Genomic DNA, 26,628 nt, shown 5'->3' on the forward strand with positions numbered 1-26,628 from the left:
CCCCCCCTTTGTTTGAGGGAGGAGAAATGGCTTCTGGGTTTGGTCCTCTGGGGCCATGGTTTCCCACTTATTCCAAGTTCAGACTCTTTCGACTGAGCTTGGCATTTGTACGGCAGGCGTCACTCTAGATGGTGCTTTACAGGTGCTACTTATCGCAACTATACCTGCACCCTCGAGATTATCGTTGTCTTCTACTGCAAAGTAGTATTTCGTTGCAGGTGCCAAGGCTTATCCAGCTAATCCTTTGGCAGTGGGCACCCTCTTTGTTTCTGACTCTCTGCTACTCCCAAGAGTATTGTCACGAAGGTCTGGGTACCTGTGTTTGGTCTTTGGCCACCCACTATGGCCAGGTGACCTCACTTTTTCTAGTAGAATTCTAAACTGCCATCTAGAATGGATGGGCCATTTTAGAACTCCACTAACAATGCACCCACGTGCCTGTCTTCAATGTTGTCACACCCTTCATTTTTTTTGCCAATTTCTGGTGTGATATGAAACCTCGAAGTTGTCTTTCCATGCTTCCTATACCAGTAGTGATGTGGAGTAGGTTTTCATGTGGTCATTTATACTTTGCAATCCTTCCTTTAAGAAGTGCTCTTTATCCTTTGACATTGCATCTTATTAGGGAGTGTTTCTCGTGGTAGGTTAACTCCTTTTGAATACAACGGCTGAGCAGATTTGCCAGTGTGAGGGGCGCTGAAGTCTGATGATAATGTATCCTCGTGGTGCAGGCCCTACTCAGCTAGAAAAGCTTTGGAGTCTGAACTCAGCCCCACTGACATCTATAACCCTTTACTCTAGTTGCCATCTGATTTCAGTCGATCTCAATTGAAGACAATCTTGTTCATGTATGTGGATTTTCCTTTTTTGTGGTTCTCTACAGAGGGCTCACTTAAAGTGCTTGGATTCTTCTCTAGATAGCAAAGAAATATAAAATAGAGTTTAGATTTTTGGTGTGTGTGTGTGCCTTATCCTGTCCACCCCTCTGCCCCACAAGTCGTAGACCGGTTACAATTTCTCCTTCCTCTCCCACCCCCAAGCCTGTGACTTTAGCTCAGAGCCTCTGGACATGTTTGGTATTAGAGACTGCTATTCTCACACTCCCCAGTGCAGTGCCAAAGGCTAGGGATGCGCCCTTTCCCTTAGAGGAACGAGTCAGTGTGTACAATGAAGTGACAGAAAAAGAAAAACTGAAATGCAGATAACAACCTTTTTTTTCTCTTAACATTCACAGACTCCAGCTTAAAAACTCTTGGACTAGACTTGCTTTCACACGAACCTTGTTAGATTTATCATCTGCTGATTCCTTTGTAAGAAGGCTCTAGAAAAAGAACGAACAGTTTTGTCAGACCATATGACTTGGGCTTTCTTTTAGAGGAGGGAGGGGGAGGAGGAGGGAGGGAGGAGGGAGGAGCGGATGAGGATTGACAGAGGCGGGAGGAGCAAATGAGGTATGAGGCGGGAGGTGTGGTCTGGGTCAGGGCCCGCCCACGGAGGCAGGCAGAAGGGAGGGGGAGGGAGAGACAGACGGGCATGCGCAGAAAATGCCAGCTTCCCTCTGAACCACCACAAGGGGTTGCGATGCAGCAGTCCATGCAGTTGTTTTTTTTTCTAGAACGATCTGGCCTGGGCTTGCAGGCGCCATCTTGGGGTGTTGTCCGCCCGCTCAATCCTACAATGAAAGGGACCTTCACCCGCTCCTTTCGAGCCCTGCCTTGCCCCCAGCGCAGTCGGTGACCGGGGGCCAGGTCAGGGCTCAGCTTTACTAGCCGGGAAAGCCCCCTGTATAGCCCCCCTGCTCCCCTTCCCTGGCATCTTTCTTCCCTAACGATCTGGCTTCTCGTACCCCCCCAGCCTCCCAGCCACGCGCCTCCTCCTTACCTGGCTCCTTCGGCGTAGTCTTCGCCGCGGCGGGCCGTCCAGGGCGTTGGCGGGTGAAGTTGGGGCCACCGCGCGGCGGGGGCTCCGCACACGGAGGACGGCCCACGGATCGGCGATATCGGCCTAGGCGGGCATTCAGGATTAGGCTTAAGGATCGCCCAAAGCGGCTGGGTAGGTGGCGAGCGGAGGGCACTGGGGGGGGATGGGGGGGTGGCGACGGCAGAGGCGGGAGGCAGGACCGCGGCGGCGGATCATCGGCGGATCGTCGGCGGCGGATCATCGGCGGCTCCGGATCTACCGGAGCCGCTGATGCTCATTAGACAGCCAGGTGATCGCCGCTGCCGCGCAGGCCGGGTCAGCGGACCGTTGGGCATGGGGGGGGCGACGGGCCTATGCCGCATTGCGGAACTCTGCAGCTCGCCGCCGAGCTGCCAGCCTCATCGAGAGCTCGCTGCCCACTGCGGCAGACCCAGCCCGGGAAGAACTGACGTGTGCTTTGGTGACGTTAGTGAGCCCAGGGCGGGCCGGCGGGCGGGCCGGCGGGCGGGCAGGCTGGCGCTGCCGGCATGCGCAGAAGGGGGTGGAAAATTCCAGCTGCCCCTCCATTCACCTGCCTGGCTGCCCCTGCGGAGGCTCGTTGGTCCTTTCCCCCTCAGCCCCCTCCCCCCTCCTATTGCGCGTACTTTTCTAGGCCACCGGGGCCGGTGGTTGCATACCAATCGAGCTGGCCGGCCATCCTTGGGCTCTAACTTGGCTTAATCTTAAGCGCACAGTTGCTTATATCTTTTCTTTATTGGTTTTTGTTTCAATAGCACCAGATGCAGATGTGCTACCCGTCCGCCGGCTCCCTAACAATCAACAAACCAAATGGTTTTTGCTCTTTGCCAAAACAGAGATTCGAACCAGCACCAGCAAAAGGATCTAGGAGAAAAGCAATTTAGCCACAGCTCAAGCTGGCAAAGTGCTCCCAACCTAGGCGAATGGGAAAAGATCGTGGAGTCAAGGTAACAAGCAATTATCAAGTGCCTCCGGTATACCAAGTACTGGGGATAGGAAGAAAGGCAAAAGATAGGCCATGACTTCAAGGAGCTCCCAGTTTAATGCGGAGAAAATATGTAAATAACTATGTCAAGCCAATATATAGACGAGAATTTAGAGATAGTCACTGAGAGAAGGCACTGGCAGTAATGGAAATGGAGTGTCACTGCGTTGCCCAGCATGTCGGGGTGAGTAAGGAAAAGTAGGAGAGCTCCAGATTGCCAAGGGTTTGAAACACCAGAGGGTTTTATTTGTGATCCTTGAGATGATAGGAAGCACTGACATTTATTGAATTGGAGGAATGACATGGTCACACTTTAGAAAGATAAATTTGACAGCTCAGTAGAGGATGGATTGAAGTAGGGAATTTATATATGACAGAAATTATAAAGATAAACTTGCCAGGACTCAGGGTAAGAGAGAATGAAGAGGCAAGGAGAACACCTAGACTGGGAACTTGGGCAGTGGTGCACTTGACAGTAATAGAGAAGTGAATTAGGGGAGAAAGAGCGAATCCTGTTTTGGACACATGGAGTCGAAGAGGGCTACGGGACAGCCAGTTCAAGATGTCCAATAGGCAATTAGAAATGGGAGATTGGAGAGGTTCAAGTAACAGAGATTCCTCAGCACCCCCCCATCCTCCTTTGCTGACTCCAGACTCCCCATTTTACTGTGAGACTCCTCCCCATCATCCCCTCTTCTCTCCTCTTTTATTACAGTATCTGAGGGAGACGTGTCTTCTTCATATTAACGCAAGGCCCCTTTCTACTTGTCCCCTCCATTCATTATCTTCCTACCTCCCGGGAAACCTTGTTCCTTCAATTCTCCCCCTTCTCCCTAATTTTCAGCTTTTCCGTATCTACTGGTTCCTGCCAGGCTGCCTATAAACATGCCTCGATTGCGTAGCCTGTGGTCTCCTTCGAGGTCGAGAAATTGTTGACAAGAACTACTTAACCTCCCGACTCTTCTCTCTCACGTCTGACTCACATTTGAACCAGTTGTAGTCTGGCTTATGTCCCCACCACTCAACAAGACTTTCTCTCTCTAAGTCATCAGTGATCTTTCTACAGCAAATGCCAATGCTCTTTTCTCAGTCCTCAGCCTTGATTTCTCTGTACCACTTTACCCTATCGACTTCTTATACAATCTCTCCTTCCTTGCTTGTGGTGACCCTGTTCTCTCCTGGTTTTCTTTCCACCTGTCTGACCATCCCGTCTCGGTCTCCTTTACTTTCTCCTCATCCATCTCCTTTAGGCCTCATTTGTGTGATCTTTGACCCCACCCCACCCTCTCTTTCCTTCTCCTGGTCTTCTACACGTTTTCTCAATCTGAGTCAATGAGCACTTGTTGAGGGGCTCTGTATGCCAGGCCACTGGGGATACAGTCCCTCCTCTCAGAGTGGGGGCGGGGGCACATAAGGAGGCACAGAGTGTGTACAGGTACAGAGCCATTTCAGGGAGATGGGGTGGGGAAAGGCATCCTGGGAGAAATATCCCCTAAGCTGTGTTTTTAAAGGAACTAGGGCTTCTACTAGGCAGCGGTGAGGAGGGAGATAGGCATAGGGGGCACCCTATGCAAAGGTTTGGAAGTGGAGCACAAATATTTATGGGGACTAGCAAGTTAGGCCAATTTGGCCTGAGCACAGAGTGAATGATGGGGAGTACCAAGGAGGTATGAGGGGCACCACAGTGTACAGAGCACTGGGCCTAGAGTCAAGAAGATTTGAGTTCAAATCCATCATCAGATACTTATTAGTGGTGTGAGCCTGACCAAGTCACTTAACTTCTGTTTGCCTCAGTTTCCTCAACTGTAAAATGGGGATGATACTAGAGCCTACTTCCTAGGGTTGTTGGTAGAACCAAATGAGATCATATTTGTAAAGCATTTAGCATAGTGCCTGGCACATAGTAAGCACTATATAAACATTCCCTTCTTTCCCTACTGTGTGTCACTCTGAAAAGATAGATCGGAACCAGATTATGAAAGGTTTTAAATGTCTAACAGAAGAGACCACAGTTTGTCCTAGAGGTGATAGGAAACTACTGGAAGTTCCTAAGTAGGAGATTAACATAATGAGACCTACGTTTTGACAATATCAACTGGGCCACTGTGGAGGATGAAGATGAGGACAAGAAAGAACAGAGGCTAGCTGCAGGGAGACCAGTTAGAAGGCTATTGAAATATTTCAGGTGAGAAAGGTTGAGAGCCTGAACCAACGTGGTGGCCTCGGGAGTCAAGAAGAGGAGATGGATTGGAGAGAGGTTGGCCATTGATTGGTTATCTGGAGATTGGAAAGGCAAGCATGACTCAGCTGAACAGAAAGAGGGAAGTTGGAAGGTAGGTGACTGCCACGGGTTCATGTATCATACCTATACAGATGACTCAGGAATCTTTACATCCAAGTGGAGTCTCTCTCCCTGCCTATTCTGTAGCATCGCCATGGCATGGGACCATAGAGCTCATTGAGTCACCTCGCCAGCTCGGTGGCTGACTGGAGTCAGGAAAGCTGTTGTCCGGTTGTGTCCAACTCTTCCTGACCCCATTTAGGGTTTCCTTGGCAAAGACACTGGAGTGGTTTGCCATTTCCTTTTCTAGCTCATTTTACAGATGAGGAAACTGAGACAGAGTGAAGTGACCTGCCCAGGGTCACACAGCGGGTAAGGGTCTGAGGTCGGAGTTGAACTCAGGTCTTCCTAACTCCAGTCTCGGCACTCTATCTACTGCACCATTTAACTCCCACAGATGAGAAAATCTGAGTTCAAATCCATCTTCAGATACTTATTCCCTGTGTGACCCTGGGTAAGTCACTTCATCTCCATTTGCCTAAGTTTCCTCAGCTATAAAATAGGATCATCATACCTTCCATTGTTGTTGTGAGGATCCAATGAGATCATATTTGTAAAGTGCTTAGTAGAGTGCTAAGCACATAGCAGGTGCTCTATAAGTGCTTATTCCTTTCTCTTCCCTTCTCTAGTTCAACTTGTAGATGAGATGCTCAGGCCTAGAGAAGTTAAGTGATTTGCCCAAGGTCACTCAATTGGTAAGTGGCAGAACTAGGATTCAAACCCAGGCACTTTGCTTCTAAATCTAAAACACTTTTTTCATTGTCCCACTGGTCTGTCAAACTCAACACGTGCAAAACAACTCATTCTCTACCATCCTAACGCTGCCTCTACTCTAAACGTCTTGTTTCTGTTTCTTACAACTTCAGAGAAGCCTTTAATTCTTCCTTAACCTTCTCCCCGCATATCCAGTCTTTTGCTCGGTCCTGTTGATACTAACATCCATCCACAACATCTCTTACAACAATCCACTTCTTTCCACTGCCCTCCTTCAGACCCTCATCACTTAAAAAAAAAGTCATCACCTTGGAAACATACTCCCCCAGAAGTGGTCCGTGAACCCTGGCAGCAGCCACGGCCAAGTTGCTCTTCTCCAAGGCGTGATGTCTTGTCTGTACTGCAGTGAAACACCCTGGCCTCGCAGTGTGATGACGTCGTCGGCCACTTCACCCGAGAGGCTCAGACTTTTGTGTTTCGGTCATTGTAAGGTGTCTTGGTGGTCATCTTTCTGACTGGCCTGGACTACAAAAGAGCCCTTTTGTCATTCAGTGACGTCAGATCTCTTATCCTGTCCAGACACAGGCACCCATTGCTTGATCCAATCCAATTTCTCACCCACACTGATGCCATTTGCCTGCCTTTCCTCAAGGGGAGCCGGCCTATCTGGGTCTGGGCAGTGAAGGGCCCAGATAACCCATCAGTCTGATTTCTTTAGATGGAGGAAGTCTTTGTCTGGCAAGGCAGCACTTGGTGAAGGCTGCCTTCTCCTTGGATTTGTTGCCAGCTTTGGTAGAACTAGCTCTCGCACGTACCAAAGATGGTTTGGAATATGTGGCGGCTGTATCTAGGGGGATGTGAGCTGGGAGAGGCCCTTATCCCCTTTGCCTCTTAACTGATCTATCTCCTTTCAGTGTGTCTTGCCTCTCTGTAAGCCAATCACCACACAGCTGCCAAATTCATTCTTAATACACAGGTCTGACCTTGTTACTCTCCTGCTCACAAGCCTTTAATGGCTCCCCATTGCCTGTAAGTTAAAAAGTAGACTCCTTAGGCTGACCGTTAAGGCCTGTCCCACCCACATTTCTGCCCTAAATTCATTTCCTGTTAGAAATCTACATTCCAGTCCAAGTGGGAAACTTTTCTGAACAACACACTAAGTTACCCACCTCCTCCATGCACTCACACGTGCCCTATCCCATAATTGTGAGGTTCTCACTCATTTCTGGCTCTCCAAAATCTTTTCTTTTTTCTAAGATTTCACCTACTTTCCAACTCCTCTGAAAAGTCTTCCCTGATACTAATTGTTCATGAGAGCTCCCTGCTCAGTTTTTCTCATATTAAATGTCTTTGTGGACATTTGGATCTCCACCCACAACCCCCAATAGAATGTAGGCTCTTTGAGAGCACAGACCCTTTCCTCTTTGTCCTATGTATTCAGGGCCTGGCACGTAGTAGGCACCTAGTAAATGCTTGTTGACTTGGTAAATTTGTTCACCATCCAGTCTGTCACCCTCGCTTTATACAGGAGGCAACAGGCTCAGACATGATCTTCAAGACGATCTTATTTTAGAAACTGGGTAGGGCACTTTTCTAGGCTTCTAGGGAGCAGGGAATGGAAGTCTACGTTGGGTCCTCCTGCCGAGTAGAGCCAGAGAGCCTTTGCGTCCAAGGGTCAGTGGCCGAGTGGCACAGGAGGGAGAATTTCCTTGTCCTTGCTTCTCAGAGCTCAGGCCCACAGATGGGCTGCCCCAAATAAACAAGGGGCTGTAGGAGCCTTATTGTGTTTGTATTTCTGTCACTGCCAGGTAATGAAGAATAGGTTTTTATTTTGAAAGTATCAGAGAATGAAGTGTTTCTTGAAAACATTTTTAAAAGGGGTTTCAACAAGAAAGTGATGGAGAAAAATAATGTTGAAGCAGAGGGAGATTCTTACCTGACTACATCAAGATGCTGGAGGCCCCTGTTCTGGGGGAGCTTTCTGAGAGGGGCATCATTTCCTGGATTCACCCTGGAAGGAGCAGCAGGGAATGAGGAAGAAGGAAGAGCCATCAGTGACATCCAGGGGCAGGAAAAAGAGGGGAAGGTGCACAGGGACCTGGAAGCAGCCAGAAAGAAACCACAGAGAGACCTGTTGTTTGCCTGCCTCAGCTATGCTGGACAGGGCCAAGAGCCCCCAAAGATGGGCCAGCCTAATGATGGCCCCCATCACTGGGGTGACGCAGGGGAAGACGGTACAAAAGAAGGAGGGAGGGAAGGAGCGCTGACACGCTGGAGAACAGAATCAAGAACCAAAGAGAAGGTGTCGGCTCAGGAACTGGGACAGAGGCGAAGCACGTGCGGTTTAGTAGGGATTAATGGGAAGTCATACACAGGTTCAGAAAGGAGAAGTTTGGAGAGATGTCAGGGGTGCTACCAAAGAGCTCACAGGATTAGTGAACGCTGGGCTCAGTGTGAATAAACAGAGGGTCATGGTACTCTCTCTCTTTTTTCTTTTTAAGGCAATTGGGGTTAAGTGACTTGCCCAGGGTCACCCAGCTAGTAAGTGTCAAGTGTTTGGTCTGAGGCCGGATTTGAACTCAGGTCGTCCTGACTTCAGGGCCGGTGCTCTATCCACTGCAACACCTAGCTGCCCTGAGATGGCACTCTCAAAACCTGCATTGGGGGCAGCTCGGTGATATAGTGGACAGAGCACTGGCCCCGAAGGCAGGAGGATCTGAGTTCAAATCCAGCCTCAGACACGTAACACTTACCAGCTGGGTGACCCTGGACAAGTCACTTAACCCCAATTGCTCACCAAAAACAAACAAACAAAACAAAACCAAAAAAACCTTGCGTTGAACATAGTATAAATGAATTAGAAGTAAGATATTAAGAACTAGAGAAACCAAGTGGCTCTGGGCCTATTTCTGCCTTGCCTTGAATGTCAGTGTGACCATGAGAGTTTTGGGGGGGATCTCCCTTCATTTTTCAGGGTGGCTATGTGCCAAGACATTGACATATGGGGCTTTTTTTTCTTTTAATATGATTGTGTTCATTGCTTTCTGAATATCACATCCACCTTGAATCTCTGGTATAACTCTAACTTGGTTATTATCAAATCTTGTTTGGATTTGACATAGTAATAGTCCTATTACAATTGGGTTGTTTTGCTTAGATTTTATTTAAAAGTTTAGAACCTTGGGCAGTGTCTGCTTCATTTCTGCATCAGGAGCATCATTTCCCATAAATGGAGATGGGCTAAGTGCTTTCCTTTTGGGTTGCTGAGAATCGCTTTGGTGGCAGGAGTGGGATTCAGTTACAAATCTGTCTTTTTTTGTTTTTTTTTGTTTTTTTGTTAGGCAGTGGGGTTAAGTGACTTGCCCAGGGCCACACAGCTACTGTTTTGTGTCTGAGGCCGGATTTGAACTCAGGTCCTCCTGAATCCAGGGCCGGTGCTCTATCCACTGCACCACCTAGCTGCCCCTTAGTTGCAAATCTGTCTAGACCTGGATGGGGGCTTTCCTGCTTTGTCAGTTTTTTAGTTAGTTCTTTCCTGGCTTGTTCAATTTTAGTCCCTGAGATTGAGATAAAGATTGAAGATCTTTCCTTCTTTTCCTAACAGTTTGGTTAGTGTACATTTTTGTAGGTTAAGGTTAGGGTTTCCTTTAAGTTCTTAATTTTGTGAGCATTGGATTGTGTAAAAATAGGTATTGATAATATTATTTTCTCTCTCTTGTGAGTTCATCTTTTTCATTTTGTTTTCCAGATATAGGACAGATATTTATCTTGTCTACTACAAAAACACTCCCAAATTCATAAGCGTGCATTGACTGAGACGTGACGTGGGAAACAGTAACTCATAATTTCTATTATGCCTCCCTGGAAGGCTAAGACATAAAACAAGAAAAGAAGAAAAACTGTGAGATCGCTGAACTGCCATCTTTCCTTCCCACATCTCCTGGCAGCTGGTTATCGGAGCCTCTCCTCCTGTCACCTGGACACAAAATACCTGGTAAGCCTGAAAGCATCTCTATCAGAGCTACTCAGAGAAAGAATCCCCAAGGAGCAGAGAAGCTGGGGCCTGGAGCTCCACGTGCCACCAGCAGCAGACTGGGGAGGTGCCCCTTTCTCCTCCGAGTCTACAGCTACACATTCTGAAAAGAGGCAGGCAGTCAGCATGCATTCATTGAGTACCTACTCTGTGGCAGACACTAGGCTAAGTACTGGGGATAGACAGAAAAGCAAAAGAGAGGGTCCCTTTCCTCAAGCAGCTCCTAGTCTATTGGGAGAGACAACATGCAAACAACAGGTGCATACAAGATAAAAGATACAGGATACAAAGTAGATAAAGGTGATCTAAAAGGGTAACACCTGAGCAGTGGAGGAGGCTGGCACAAGGTGGCGTTTGAACTGAGTCTTGAAGAATGTGACAGTGATAGAGCATTACAGGTATGACAGCGCAGAGGCATGGAGATGGGATCGTAGAATATGTGTAGTGGGGGAAGTGGTGTAAAGAACATGGAAAAGGTAAGAAGCAGCAAGGCTATGAAAAGCCTTGAATGCCAAACATAGGAATTTATATTTTGATCCTGGAGGTCATAGGGAGCCACTGAAGTTCATTTAGGGGGATAGGGTAGGATGCAGAGTGAGGTGCAACCTTGGCAGCTGAGTGGAGGGTGGAGCGGAGTGGGGAGAGACTTGTAGCAGGAAGACCAGGTAGGTGACTATTGCAGTCGTCAAGGTGAGAGGTGATAAGGGCCTTGGTAGGTTGTGACTGTGTCAGGAGAGAGAAGGGTACATATAGGACAGATTTTGTGAAGATAGAATCAACAGGCCTTGACGGCAGATTGGCTGTGGAGGGGTAGGTGGTGAGTAAGAATGAGGAGTTGAGGGTGATGATGTCCTTGACAGTAATAAGGAAGGTAGAAGGAGGGACCAACCTTTGAAAGGAAAGCTAGAGAGTTCTGTTTGAGACGCTTAGGGGACGTCCCGGAAGCAGCTGAAGACGTACTAAAGCCGGAGCAGTGAGCTCATGTGCTCATTTTTTCATTCGGATCATTTTCTGATTCCCTCCTCTCTCTGTCCCTCTCCCTCCCCCATCCCCCCCCCTTTCTTTCTCTCCCTCTCTCCCTCTCTTCTCTCCTCTCTGCATCTCTCCATCATTTTTGAACAGGTTAGCTAAGGTTTGTTGGTTTGGATATTCTTTTTGAGGGAAAAAAAAGCCCATTTGGTTCTTCCTTAGGTTTATTGTATCTGTCATCATTTTTGGTTTTCCCTTTTATCTATTTCTTCTCCAGTTTTCAAGATTGCTACTTTTGTGCTTCTTTTGAGATAGTTCAGTTTTTTCTATTTTCTCATTTTCAAAAATGACCTGCTCAGTTCATTAAATGTCTCTTTTCTGATTTGTCAATGAACTTAGGTTTTCTGAAGAATTTCCTTTAAGGGCTCTTTCGCTGTATCAGCAAAATGTGAGGACGTCATTTCATTATTTTCCTTTACTTTTACTTAGTCAATCATTGTCTCAGTAGCCCTGGCTCATGTCAGCTTGTCTACTTCTCCTGTAGGAGACCTACATCTATGAACTGCAGGTGGAGTTCTCACGGGAAGGTTGGGAAAAACGACTCTTGGCATGGACTGAGGTAGGATTTTCCTGACTCAGTTTCCCCAATATATTTTTTTTTTTTTGAATGGAAAATGTCCTACCTGACTGACTTTAAGCCTGGCTTAATGCAATTGCTTAGGCCATGGAATGACAGCAAATGCAGATCAAAATAGCAAGATCTTCCTACTTTCAGCTTTTTACAGTAATTCAGGTGCCTCAGTATTAATCTAATAACTAGTAGATTCAGTATTGCAATAACAAAATTCCACTGTTTGCCTACCCTGATAATAGAAATTTGCTGTGAGAGCTCTAAGCAGGGACATGGTTTAGAAACAGCATCAAGGCCTACACCACTATAAGTAGCCTAGCATATGGAACCAGTTGGACAGATTTCTTGTATGGGAAAATGAATTAAGAGAATGAATTAGCTTTCCCAAGGTAACTACCTTATTTTCAGGGACAGATATTCAGACCTTAGACCTCAGATGTTGCTTCCATTGAACTGCTAACTACTAACTTTTTTTTTTTTAAAGCATCCATTTAAGGATGGTCCAAGGACACAACAGACCTAAAAATGAAACTCCAAAAAGAATATTCAGGGTCCCAAAAAAGCTTTCTCCTCAAACAATAAAGTCTCACTTCATCACAGTAGGTGTAGACACAATTGTTATTAATACCATCAAATTATTGCAGTAAATTGGCTTACAGATAAAATTAAGTAGACTTTCTAAAAATCACACAAAAGTTGTTTTGTTTTGTTTTTTAACAAAAGATTTTTTAAAACATTCCTTCTAAAAGTATTTCCCTTTCTTAAAAACAGCTTAAAATTTATCCTGATGTTAAAAAGATAATCACTAAACTTTCATGAAGTAAATTAGTTGGAAACATCTAAACTTAGAGATCTAAACTGTTATTCAACCTTAAAGCAAAAATAAATCTTGAAAATTGGAATTTATCAAAACCAAGTTGGTATAAATTATCTTTAAGTATCATAAATCCCAAAGGTCTTAAAAATAAAATAAACTAATCATCACAAATTCTTAAGTACCACCCTCCTCTAGTTAAAAGATGTTTGCAATGGGGAGGAGATTCAGTTTTTCTAAACCAAAAAAGATATATATACCCAATTAAATTAACTTTATCACAGCAACAAAGTTTACCAGGCCTTTGAAATTTTACTCAAAGTCCTTTTCTTCCCTTTATCTTAAAATATGTCACTAGAAATCAAGAAAAATAATTACATTTTGGAATCCCATATAGATAGTGAATATGCGACAGTTCACTTAAATCCCTAGGAAAATAGCACTGACCAATTGTTGTAAACTTCCAGATTTTTTTATTCATATATGTGTATATACGTATATAAGGATATATGCATGTGTAAGTATATGTCTGTGTATAAAACTTGAGATGAAATCCACTCTACACCATAAGCAGGCTTGACACTTCCACTCCCCATTTTATACAAGGGTGCCCATTTACTCAGTAGGAATTCCACAGCACAGAAACCTTGCACAGGACTGATCAGAATTTATGACTAGATGGTTCCAAGAATCCTTGTAAGTTTACAAAAGAGATTTGATGAGGTCTTTTCTTTGTACAATTACCAATTTTCCCTGTTTTAAAGATACTTATGTAAATACTTGATAGGTTTTTAAAATTGAGACAGTAACTCCAAGTAACTTAGTTAACAGTCTCATCGTTTTCCTAAGTGATAGCCAAATACTTTTAGGTGAACCTTCCTCTTAAACATAGGCAACACTTGGAAGTTTAGAAGCCAGGTGGCCCAGTGGATAGAGCACCGGCCCTGGAGTCAGGAGGACCTGAGTTCAAATCTGGCCTCAGACGCCTGACACTTAACTAGCTGTGTGACCCTGGGCAAGTCATTTAACCCCAAATGCCTCACCAAAAAGAGAAAAGGAAAAAAACCTTGGAAATTTAAGTTCTTACCGTGCTTCAGAATATTGCAACACATGGTCAGCAGGGCTGATAAAATGACCTAACAGCTTCTGAAATCTTTTTTTTCTTTTAACAGTACAATTCTTAATCTAACAATGTCTAGATTATAAGAGAAATTGCTTATTGTTTACCAGATTACACAATCTAAGGCCATTTAGAAACATAACAATGCCATAAATAATATCGTGTATTTGAAACTTGAAACAAAACCTGTTACCAATCAGGTGACCTCAGTTCAGGTGAATGAGCTTCCAGATTGCCTTACACAGAAAATCCTTCGTCTCTTCACCATTGGAATTGTATACTGATCACATCTAAAAACCCATATGAAGTTATCAAATATGAAGCAATTACATCTAATTAAAGAAATAATAAAAGTAGTTCACATTCATGTGCCAAGCACTGTGTTAAGCACCTTACAAGCATCTGATCCTCACAATGACCCTGGAAGGTGGCTGCTGTTATTATCCCCTTGCAGAACAGTAAAGTGAGGTAAATAGACATAAAATAACTTGCTTGGGGCCACACAGCTAATAAATTTCTTAATGCCAAGTAACAAGTGTCTTTTGTGTTAGATTCTAATTTGCCACAATTATCCCGATTGGAGAACGCACTCAGACCCTGTTCTTAGTTCTTTCAGAACAGATTTTGGCTTAAATCAAATCATATCCGGATTTATAATCACTAATGCTAACATTTCAATGTCCAAGGCCCAGTACTCTTAACACTTGAGAAGAAAAATTATTATTATCCATAAATTCATGTGTTTCTGTTTTTTTAAAAGACACATGATGACAATTTCGTAGCTCCATATAATCTTTTCCTTTACTTCAGTTCTCAGTCCCCTGCCTCCCTTTACCTTTCTTTGAGACTTATCAGATAAAGAACTGCCATAAGCATTCCAGCTTCCAATTCCAGTCCTCCCAGGAATTTCAAACTGCATATTCTAGGAAACACATGTAAAGTTTTACAAAGAGTTTGAAATCACACCTGTTATCATTAAGTTAGCTTAAATTGTGCTGGGCTCAAATATTATTAGATTCTAAGTTGAACAAAGAGCCAAGAGACCTAAGGAATTTGATTTAACGCTTGCAGGGCATGGCGACTTTCCCTGGGCAGAAACCTTCAAGAGCTTTCACAGAGGGAGTAAATTAAATAGTTGAATTAAATAATAATTGAATAGTTGAACAGTCCAAGAAAACATTTAAGACTTTTATATAATAATCACAGATCACAATAACTAATCATTTAACCATATCCAGTAGTTTGTGTAGTGTTAGATTTAATGAGGGCTTCCTACAGTAGCCTGAAAGGTAGGTGGACGTGATTAACCAGATGGTTATCCAACCTTACTCTCAGACTAAAGCTGGTTACAGCCTGATTTCTAAAAATCTTTTCCTTTGCAATTTCAGGTTCTCAACTGAAGTCAAATCATTGCATTTTGACCACCTAACTGGGGCTAGATCCTGAAATGTCAAAAATACTGATACCCTAATTCAGTTACTAATCTGCTACTGATTTTTATTCCATATTTACATCAGTCTTTTAACAGTGAAATCCATAACCTAAAGACAAACACTTAAGTCATTTTTGAAGAGGCATATTCTGATTGGTTAACAATTAGTGAGAGAATGAATACTACGATGAGGGACTGGGCCTGCTCTTCGATTGTCACTTAGTTCTTAAGTTACCCCCTGCCTTGGGCGATGGATTCAAAGAATTCACCCCCACCCAAACCCAAACCTGAGCTGAACACAATGGCTGCCCCACCTGGGTGGGGTCTGGATAGAGAAGGGTAGCTCAACCTTCAGAGGTTTGAGGTCTTGAAATGAAGGTAAGAGAACAAGGAGAAAATCAGTGGTTATTTTTAAAAAATTTATTGCCTTTTCTTTTTTTTTTTTAATTCATTTATCATTGGTTATTAATAATCATTTGTCTCAGCCCAAAGACCATCTTTCATTATTTCAAAGATGTTGGTAAAAACCACATAAAGGGAATCAAGCCCCCGTACACCTTCTTATTACTGATGCCCACCTAAAAAAACAATAGTCTTGACTATTCTATCAAGGCGTGATTTTCATCATGAGAGCCTGTCACTAACATATATTTATGTGTCTCTGTGTAACATATATTTACATCAATTTTTCTTTTCCTTTTTTGCTTTGTTGGTTGATTGGTTTCTGAAGTGCAGCAAGAGAGCATTACCACATCGGAATCAATCAAATAAAGAATAGAAAGTGGGGCCTACTTTCAAGAGTAGAAGGTATTAAACTAGGTAGAGGTTGAGTGTGTGTGTGTGTGTGTGTGTGTGTGTGTGTGTGTGTGTGTGTGTGTATGTGTATGAGAGAAAGAGAGAGAGAGAGATGAGAAAAATGTGTTTTGGATTTGTTGTTTTTTGTTGTTCAACCATTTCAGTCACGTCTGACCCCATGACCCCACTTGGGGTTTTCTTGACGAAGATACTGGAGCGGTTTGCCGTTTCCTTCTTCAGCTTATTTTACAGATGAGGAAACTGAGGCAATCAGGGTGAAGTGACTTACCCAGGGTCACACAGCTAGTAAATGTCTGAGGCCAAATTTGAATTCAGGAAGATGAGTCTATCTGTTGCAGCTCTACTTTGCTGTTCGTGTTGGATTTAGCTTTTTCCATCAAGTGGCACAGAGGTCATGCTTACCACATATCAACTCATTTAGACAGCATTTACAGTTAAATGTCAGTTTGATCACCTCTTCCACCTTCAGAATTAGTCCAATGAACCTAGTGCATCTGGTAGCAAGGATGGGATATGGTTTGGGCTTTTTTTGTTGTTGTTTTTTTTTGTGACCTGCCTGCTGTCACAGTGAAAGATGATGTAGGTTTAATAACAGGAATCTCATTCTTGGCTTTTTAATTGTGGACTCTTTCAAAATTGGCTTGTTCTGTGGTTCCTGTAAAGGTGGGCCTAAGCAGATTTAGTTCTCCGGGAAGTGGCTCCATAACTTGTGGATGTTGGCCCAGGGTTTGGATTCGAGTGCTGAGGCCAGCTGGCAATGCGTGAGTTCTGCCTGTTGTTCGAGCATCCTTAAAGGGAAAAGCCATCGTCATTCCTGTAACCGAAACACAAATTGGGGGCCCTTTGAGCTAGGACTATTGCCTTAGCAAGAATCCCTTACCCACCTCAGTGAGCTCCTATAGATATCATAAATCAGGGGGCCACTAAGAGTTGGGACTCCCACATGGTTGGGAACATGGAGAGTCTCTTTAAGCGTTGGCCAATTGAGGGGGCCTCGCACAAGCGTAACAGGACTAGGACAAGTTCTCAGTGCCAAGGGTTTCCTAGCAAAATGTGGGCTCAAAAGAAGAAGGTGAACACTGACGCTGGTTCCCCAAAGATAACCCAGCGTATGGTGTTGCACCACAGTAGAACCCTAGCCGTAAGTTGGGAATTTTCTCAGGACAGGACCCATGTCCCACTGGAGAAGGAACATGGGTTGTCTAGGTCAGAAACGCGTCGGAGGCATTGCAGCATCGCCATATACCTGGAATAGGAAAAGGATCGGAAGACTCCAAGTCCAACTCATGTGACAGAGATGTTTGGAGAGCCTAGAAGGGCATTTGAGTGGTGGTAGGACACTGCGGTGGGCGTACACCAAATTTATCCAGTGTACTTCTCACCAAAGTAGATAGCCCACCACAGAGACTGCTGACTGAGACTTGGAGGCACCGAATTAGTCTTGAGTTGAAACAAAAGACACCACAGCTTGATCCGATGCTGGAAAGAATTGAGTTTAAGCACGATTTCCAAGCTGCAATGTATGATCTGACTGCCTTAGGAAGCTGAGTGAAAACCAGGAACCCAGAGAAACTGCTGAGAGATGTGCCAGCAGAAAGGAATGTTTGACTTGGAGAAGCTGGGGTCCAGGGACCAGTGATCACATCATGACCATGTGACCCAAGGATGCCCCCATAGATAGTTATATGAGTGGTAGTGTGACTTTGCTGTGGCCAGCCCCAGAGGTTATCTCTGGTGTATCAGTGTGGAGACGGCCTGTAGCTTCTTGAAGATGCTAGCAGACTCTGGACAAGAGGACTAAAGTTGGCCAGCACAACACACCAGTAGTTCAAGATGCTCTGGCCAACTTGCTAAGTTGTCAATGGTTTTCAGTTTTGAATTTGCTGAACAGATACTTCCAGATCTTGATGGCAGAGGAGGAGAAAGGGAAGGCAGTGTTCATCCGCGCTGTTGGATTTGACATCTTAGGGAGCAGCTTGTGGGAGTGTTGGCAGACCTAGATGAGCTCATGTTCTTTGGAAAGACACTAGAAGAAGATGGGGAAAAACTTAGGAGTATGTTAGGCCAGCTAATTGAAAAATGCCTCCGTCAAGTACACATAGTGTCTCAATATGGAGTGAGCACTGAGCCAGAAGTGAGACAATCACCCAAAGAACCTTTGCAAATTAAGAAATTGTCTAGGACAGGGTGGGGAACCTGCGACCTCGAGGCCACGTGTAGCCTTCTAGGTCCTCGGGGGGTAGCCTTTGGACTGAGTCCAAGTGTTACAGAACAAATCCTTTTATTAAGGGGATTCGTTATGTGAAGTTCAGATTCAGTCAAAGGGCCACACTTGAGAGCTTAGAGGGCCACGTGTGGCCTCAAGGCCACAGATTCCCTACCCTTGGTCTAGGATTCAGTGGCTGCCATCACAATTTTCCAAAGACTAGTTCAGCTGTTGCTTTACTTCTCAGCAATCTCTCTCAAGCCATCACTGGGAAAAACCAAAAGGAGAAAGACAGCAAAGGTCAGTTTGGCTTAAACTCTTAAAGTCTTCTTTGGAGATTTTTGGGGGGAGAAACATGAGCACTTTTTTAAAAAATTAATTTATTTTGATTTATCAGCAATCACTTCCAGAAGCTTTTCGAGTTTTAAATTTTTCTCCCCCTCCCTCCTCACCTCCCTCCCCAAGATGGCACGCAATCTGATAGAGGCTCTACATATACATTCCTATTAAACATTTTCACATTAGTGATGTTGTAAGAAAGAATTAGAACCAATAGGAGGAACCGCCAGAAAGAGGAAACCAAACAAAACAGAAGAAAAAAAAGAACAAATAGTGTGCCTCAATCTGCATTCAAACTCCATAGTTCTTTCCTTGGATGTGGACAGCATTTTCCATCATGAGACCTTTGGAGATGTCTTAGATCCTTGCATTGCTAAGAAGGGCTAAGTCTGTCAACAGTAGTCATCACACAATGTGGCTGTTACTGTGTACAACATTCTCCTGGCTCTGCTCACTTCCCTCAGCATCAGTCCGTACAAGTCTTTCCAGGTTTTTCTGAAGTCCACCTGCTCATCATTTCTTATAGCACAATAGTATTCCATTACATTCATATACCACAACTTGTTCAGCCATTCCCCAATGGATGGGCATCTCCTCAATTTCCAATTCTTTGCCACCACAAAAAGAGGTCCTATAAATATTTTTTGTACATGTGGGTCCTTTTCCCATTTTTATGATCTCTTTGGGATACAGACCTAGTAGTGGTATTGCTGGTCAAAGGGTATGCACATTTTTATAGTCCTTTGGGCCTAGTTCTAAATTGTTCTTCCAGAATGGTTGAATCAGTTCACAACTCCATCAACAATGCATTAGTGTTCCAATTTTCCCCCATCTTCTCCAACATTTATCATTTTCCAGTTTTGTCATGTTGGCCAATCTGGTAGGTGTGATGTGGTACCTCAGAGCTGTTTTGATTTGCATTTCTCTAATCAACAGTGATTTAGAGCATTTTTTCATATGACTATAGATGGCTTTAATTTCATCATCTGAGAACTGCCTGTTCGTATCCTTTGACCATTTATCAATTGGGGAATGGCTTGTATTCTTATAAATTTGACCTAATTCTCTATATATTTTAGAAATGAGGCCCTTATTGGAGACACTGATTGTGAAAATTCTTTCCCAATTTCATGAACACGTTTTTTAAAGATGTGGTCAGCTGTCTCATGCCTTCTAGACTAGTAGCAGTGGCGAGCAGAAATGTCTTGTTTGGATCTACACAGCCATCACTGGGGCATGCATGAGACAGCTGACCACATCTTTAAAAAACGTGTTCGTGAAAGAGAACGATGGTCACCACAAACTGGTGCCATTTGCTAAAGGCTCAGTTTCACATCCACAAACTGCCGTCATTGATTTTGAATTGGACTCTTACTGAAAGGTTCCAAGGCTGTGTTATGGAGCTGAACTTCAAGCATGGACAGACTTGACCAGTGCCTCGTCTGGGCATAACTTGCTAGAGATGGATGGGATTACTAGGTAGCTCTGAGTTCAGCCCTATCCCTTAGGCCACAAGACACCAGTGTAATGGCCATACCCAAAAAGGTATCAAGGCCATCTGTAACACCCAGGGAGCAAATAGACAATTAAACAGAAGTCAGCTGAGAACTTGGGACTTCCACCCAAAGGCTTGCCACCAGCATATGAGAATCCTTTTTCACCACACCATTACCTCAATTACTTTCAGTTGATTATTAGTAAGAAGAGGTACATTAGAAAGGGAAAAGAGAAAAAGCAGAAGCAATAAAAAGAGGGGCTGCCCTTGGGGACCCAAATTTCATTCCTGGGAGTAGATTTTACTGTTAGGATATTGACAGATTTTGGAGCCATGTAAAGAAGTGCCATGCCTAACACATGTGTGCAGCTTATTCATGCTGTACCCAAAGGAAAGCCCTACTTCAAGAATATATAAATATTATATATGAAGCTTGTGCAAGATTGAATTTTTGTCTCTAGAAGGAGACAGTAAGAACATGAGCCATACTTTACTGTTGACTGATCATTTTACCCAGAATGCCTAAGCTAAAAAGGACCCATGGCCCTAGACTAAATACCTTGAAGGAGAGGCCTAGTGAATTAGAAAGCTATTTGAAGGGACATAAAGTCCTAAAAACCTAGGCTAGTCATCCTAGTGACTTAGAAAGGTGGTGTCCTTAGAAATGTACAAACCTAGAAAGATAGACATCTAGAGCCTGAGATCTGGTAACCTGGAAACTGCCCGTGTACTGAACCTTCTAGATCGAGATACTTAAAATACCAGAGGCTTAAAGAAATAGAGCCTAGACCCAGAGATGTAGAGCTTTAAACTGAGAGATTTTGAGCTTTAAACCAAAAGACTTCGAGTCTCCAGCCTTGATCCCTGGAAACCTGTAGTACTCACTAGTACTAACTAGTCACTTAGAACTAGAGATCTAGAAAAAGTCAGATCTGTCCATTGAAACTTAGACACTCAGCAGCCTTAAATTTCTCTCCTGCTAGACCCAGACTTGAAATGACTCTGAGGCCTAGTACTCTAGAGAAGACTTAAGGCACCCAGAGTTCTATGGACCAAGGCTGAGAGTGTTAGAGACAGAGAAACTTGGAGAACCCTAGATGATTATAACCTGAGGCTGGGAAACCTGGAGATCTAATGAGCATTAGAGACTTAAGAGGTGTGTACAAACTAGAGACAGAGTTAGAGCTGGAAATCTAGAGACCTAGAGAAGTAAAAGCCTAGGCCTAGAGATACTGACCAGAACAGAGAAGCCTATAAACTTAGACCTCTCAGTCTCAGAGTGACCTTGAAATCTTATTGGAGAAAATTGGCACCTCTCTACTGAGTAAGGGAGTGACCTGGTCATGTTAGCACTTTGGTGGCTGAATGGAAGATGGACTGGAGTAGGGAGGGACTTGAGGCAGGCAGAGTCTTCAGCAGGCCATTAGTCTAGACATAAGGTAAAGAGGGCCTGCACCAGGGTTGGTGGCAGGGTCAAAGGAGAGAAGGGGGCACATTCGAGAGATGTTCCAAACAACAGACCTTGGTGAAGGATTGGATTGGACGGGGGTGGTTACAGAGAGTGAGGAGTCCAGAATGATTCCTAGGTTGGGAGCCTGAGGGCCTATGAGGATGAGAGTGCCCTCTATATCAATAGGGCAGGTGGGGGAACCAGAGAAATGTGAGCTCAAGATTAGAGAGAACATGGGGCCAAGGGGTACCTCACAGGTCCTGGTTGTTGCAATTCCTTTTCTCCCATTGTGTCTCTGCTTTATGAGCAGTGTATTGCTGTACGGAGAATGATCTCAGTGGGCGGCTGGCGACCTGTCCTTGGGAAAGAAGTCAGACTGCCGCCTTCATGGACAGAGGTGAAATGACCCAGACGCCCTCAGTGAGCTCTCTTCATTCATGAAGATTACACTTCCTGGGGGGGTGGGGGGGGGGGGGTGTTGGTGTCTAGGTTTGGCTCTTTGATCAAAATTTGAATCCGTCTTTAATACAGCCTTGTCAGGAGTAATTACCAAACCCTTCTGGAGCTACCCTTCTTTGTCTTCCCTGTCATCTTCGGTTCTGGGCCCCTCTTCCTTGTATGTTGAGATAAGCTCCTTCCAAGCTCTGCCTCCCCCACCCTACCCCAACGTAATAGGCCTCATTTCAAAACCAAAGCAAAGCCAAGCCTCTGGATGGAGTGAGATCCCAAGCAAATACCTTCTTTTATTTTTGTAATTTTTTTTTTTAAAGTATCTTCTTCACAAGAGAGACCCCCCCCCCACGTACCTGCAAATGAGAACATGGAACCCCTCAGACCTTGGGTGGTCAACTGGAAGGAGTTTTCTTTTCTGAGAGGGGAGATATTCTCTGAAATTCTCAGGTATCAGTCTGCCCTTTGAATCATATGCTTTTATTTTTACTTTTTAAAAAATTGTTGTCTTTTGTTTTTAATATCAGTCATTTTAGGATATACAGTTAAACCCTTCCCTCTACCTTCAGACACACACAGACTCTCACTTGGATACAAACACATGTGAACACATGCACACACCAGGCCCGTTGGGAGCGCTCGTTTTCAGTAAAGACCATTTAAACTTGCTTTACTTACCCTGCTTGGAACTGTCCACTCTAGGTGAGAGGGGAAATACAGAATTAAAGAGGGAAATCTTCCCTATCCTTTCATGATTTATTGCATATGTAATTAATCTCTGTTCTTTGTGAAGAGAAAAATAGCCAGAGACAATTGAGCAACTGTAATCTGTGTAACAATGACCCTGTTCCACTGGTCCTGCTTCTAGCCCTGCCCTTACAACCATCCCCACCACCTGCCACCCACAGGGCAGGCAAGCCCCTGAGGGAGAGAGCAGGCAGCATGTGCCAGACCACCACCAGCTCCCCTCAGACCAGATAGCCCAGGCCCCTGAGCCCAAAGGCCTTGGGACCAGCCAGGCTTCCAGCCCCGGGCCCTCAGCCATCCTCCTGGCAAGCAAACCCTGGGGACGGACTGCTCCCGTGGGGGCTCCGGCCGCAGCTCCCAAGGCCTCAGAAAGGAGAAGTCCTGGGCACGGCGGTCCGGTGCCTCAACAGCAGAGCCTGTTGCCGTTCTATGGGTGACAGAGAAGAGGCCGGAGCACCTGCTTGGCCCCGCCACCCTCAGGACCCTGGGACCTTGCCTTCTGTCGGACTTGTGGTGAATGGGAGCTCCTCTAGGGCAGGGACGTCTGGTTTTTCCATTCGTGTTCAGTTGTTTCAGTGGTGTGTGACTCTCGGTGACCGCATTTGGGGTTTTCTTGGCAAAGATACTGAAATGGTATGCCATTTCCTTCTCCGGCTCATTTTACAGAGGAGGAAACTGAGGCAGACAGGGTTAAGTGACATGCCCAGGGTCACACAGCTCATACATGTCTGAGACCAGATTTGAACTCACAAAGATGAGGCTTTGTGACTCCAGGCCTGTCATTCTATCCACTCCAGCGCCCCCAGCTGTCTGTAGCACAGTGTGAGCACACAATAAATGCTTAATCAGTTTTGTAGAATGTGAGAATAATGTCTCACTGTCTCGTATGTTAAATTGCACAAAGTTCCTAAGGAGTGTTAAATTGGGGGGATGGGGTGGTGAAAGATTTGAATGAGGTAAAACGCAGCCAGGATGATATATTCATGGAACTAGAAACTGGCCATAGTGTGTTAGTATTTGGAAAGATTGATGCTTTATTCCTTCAGGTTTTTCTATACCTGAAAGAATATTAACTGCGTATGTAGTTTAAAAGAAAATGTTTAAACTGTAATTGTCAATTGAAAGGCAAACAGCCTTGAAGGAGAAAGAAGTGCACACTACTGTGTTTGCAAAGAGCAAAGCATTGTGGATTTTTCCTGTGTTTAAAGCCTCTGATAACAATTCTGTCATAAGAAACTGACCCTGGGCTCTTGTCTGATGAGGCAGATTTGGAAAGTCCCCCCTGAAATGGATGAATGCTTGTGATCATGTCTCCAATTAAGCTAGACTGGGGAGCAAGTCAAGTCAGCAAGCATGTATTAAGCACCCACTGTGTGCCAGGTACTGTGCAAACAGCTGGGGATGCAAAGAAAGGCCAGAGATTGTCCCTGCTCTTAAGGAGTTCTCAATCTAATGAGGAAGTGGGTGCCAGGAGAGGGAAACAGCCTGGGCTACTGCTTCCTGGGGCTGAGAAGAGGCTCCTTGCCTCCCCATCACCCCAACCTCCCCCTTCTGTCTTCTCGTGTCCCTTAACCTTCAGGCCTGATCTTGCCTTAGATTCTGTTTTTCCCATTCCTAGGGTCTTCAGCACCTTCAGCATCTTAAAATCAACTATAATTATGTGTGTGTTTCAGCCTCCGATGACTCTGTCACTACTTTTCCTAGTCAGTGCTATGAGATTTTTTTTTGAGTTGTAAATAATTATGGACAATTGTGAAAAGTTTATCTGTTCTCCACGGCTCCCCAAGTTATCTGTTGACCTAATGTTTCTTCACTAAAGATGAAAGCTAGCTTCTCTGCAGAGCCATAACATAAGAGACCTGATTTTAAAGAGATATTTAACACAAAACTCAATTACATGACCACCAGATTTTATTTATTGCCTTGAATCTTGAAATTTAAAGTGAAAATTTATTGAAATTGAGCTTGAAATTTATGGACTGACATGTAATATGAAAAACGTATGGAACTCTATATATAGATAAATACGTGTGTGTGTGTATAATATATACAAAATTCTATATATAGATATATAATATATATATTAATAAAAATACACACCTACAGGAAGCCCAGTGGCACATGCTGAACTTGGAGTCAGAAAAGTCTTGTATTCAAATATGACCTCAGACATTTACTAGCTGTGTGATCTTAAACAAGTCACTAACCTCTTCCTTGCTCAGTTTCCTCACTTGTAAAAATGGGGATGCCTCCCAGGATTGTTGTATCACATGAGATAATATTTGTAAAGCGCTTTGCAAACCCTAAAACACTCTGTAAATGTGTGCTACTTCTTCTTCTTCTTATTGCTATTGTAATACATCTGCATTTCATCTGCAATCTGCTGACTCCACATGAATATAACTCTTCAGAAATAAAACTATCATGCAGTGAAACTAAAAGTTTTATTGACATTGCCAGAACCTGCAGCAGTAAACGAACAGAAATCCTACACTGACCTTTAGGGAGAGACTCTCGATTTCTGTTCAGTGTCAGTTTTCTCAGACATAGGATGAGCAAACCATGAACTCTAGTCAGCCAAGCTTAAGTTCTTGATAGGAAGAAACCACGTGGGGCCCTTGTGAACAAGGAGGACTCATCCGCTCATCTCTGACTAATCTGAAAGTATTGGCAAAAGGTCACTTCTCTCGTGGAGAATTTTGGATCTTGGCTTATTTCCAGCTCTCTTGAGATTTCTCTCTCTTGTAGATGGCATACCTGTGCAGCTTGCTAGACGTATGGCCACGTTAATGATGACTGCATGTCCATTCTACAGTTGGCCAAGACGAAGAATTCGAAGAAATGGAAAGAGGGTGCATGGTCGATTATGCCTGCTCTCGTCATGTCTGAGAGATCTTGGACGACAGCCTATAAAATCCAAGTAACCCTTGATCTGTTCATTTGCATTGTGGAATTAAACATAGGACCAAAGAGTTGTTGGCAGCAGACCACTGAATCCTTGGATGAGAATGATTAGATAATTAACGGATAAATATTTTGCCACACAGATGCTTATTTCCTTATGCAACAGCACAAACCGACTGTATACCCTAAAGTTTTTTACTTGTCCCACCTGCTAGTCACATAATGTTGAGAAATAGCAGCCTCCTTTACAGCTTTGTGTATGAGAAACTGTCCAAATGTTTGAAGACAATGCCATTGTGTGTCCACGGTTTTTGTTCTTAGGCCGTGGAAGAGAAAGAGTGAGCCATGAAGCTTGCTGGACAAAGACCTCACCAGATGCCCCAGGCCCTGACCTTCAACCTTAGCTCCCCAGGTAAAAGGAAAGCAGAAGGGCAGAGCGCTTGTCTTGGGACCTTCCTTCCTGCCCAGAAATAAGACCAAAAATGATGTCTTCCCCGTAAGCTCAGAGATATCTTTGATAATGATGTCCTTTATTTTAGTTTTTCCCCAGTTACACATTAAGAAAATTTTTAGCATTCATTTTTACAAGATTTTGAGTTCCAGATTTTTCTCCCTCCCTCCCTTCCCCTCTTCAGTTTGATATAATTTATACATGTGTTGTCATGTAAAAACACTTCCATATTAGTCACAGTTGTGAAAGAAGAAACAAATCAAAAGGAAACAAACCCACAGACCTCAGAGATATTAAACTACCTTTTGGTTTTGTCACTTTACGACATACTGTCAATAATGTTATTTTTGTGAATGTTCATTATTAAAATTGTTCCTGCTTCACCTGGCAAAGGCAAATGCCAACAGCTCCTCCAGGCCCAGGACAGAGCCCTTAGAGATACTTGTGGTTCCAGAAAAGGAGACAGCAGGAGTGGTCAGAGAGGGAAGAGGAGAATGAGGACAGAGAGGGGTGTCCCGTAGACCTAGAGAGAAGAGAGGGTCGGGGAGGAGACAGTGACCCACAGCGTCAGAGGCTGCAGAGAGGTCAAGGAGAATGAGGATGGACAAAAGGCCGCTGGATTCGACAACTAAGAGACCACTGGTAACTTTGGAAAGAACAGTTTTGGTGGAAGGGAAAAGTCAGAAGGCAGATTGCAAGGGTTTTAGAAGAGAGGGTGAGGAGAGAGAGTGGATGCCCTGAGTGTGGACAGACTTTCTGAGGACAAAGAGATACAGGATGTGATCACAGAGAT

At 44.3% G+C, this 26,628-nt stretch overlaps 1 long non-coding RNA gene across 9 annotated transcripts in view; it reads left to right on the plus strand.

Annotated features, from left to right (window-relative positions):
* The window catches only part of LOC114027204, a 32,893-nt gene extending 6,906 nt beyond the window's left edge, over positions 1–25,987 (plus strand). The window contains exons 2-10 of one of the 9 annotated variants that reach the window (XR_003567226.1): positions 1,235–1,310; positions 1,616–1,748; positions 1,855–2,052; positions 2,694–2,885; positions 9,727–9,972; positions 11,525–11,599; positions 21,594–21,680; positions 22,054–22,183; positions 25,229–25,987. This is a non-coding gene — a long non-coding RNA (uncharacterized LOC114027204). Of the gene's footprint in view, positions 1–1,234; positions 1,311–1,615; positions 1,749–1,854; positions 2,053–2,693; positions 2,886–5,108; positions 5,257–9,726; positions 9,973–11,524; positions 11,600–15,707; positions 15,785–21,593; positions 21,681–22,053; positions 22,184–25,228 lie in introns of all 9 variants that reach the window. The other 8 variants (XR_003567231.1, XR_003567228.1, XR_003567229.1 and 5 more) reach the window with 8 other exon arrangements.
* The last annotated feature ends 641 nt before the right edge of the window (positions 25,988–26,628 follow it).

Source organism: Vombatus ursinus, unplaced genomic scaffold (genome assembly GCF_900497805.2).
Source record: "Vombatus ursinus unplaced genomic scaffold, bare-nosed wombat genome assembly UNPS02014853.1, whole genome shotgun sequence".
Taxonomy (NCBI): Eukaryota; Metazoa; Chordata; class Mammalia; order Diprotodontia; family Vombatidae; genus Vombatus; species Vombatus ursinus.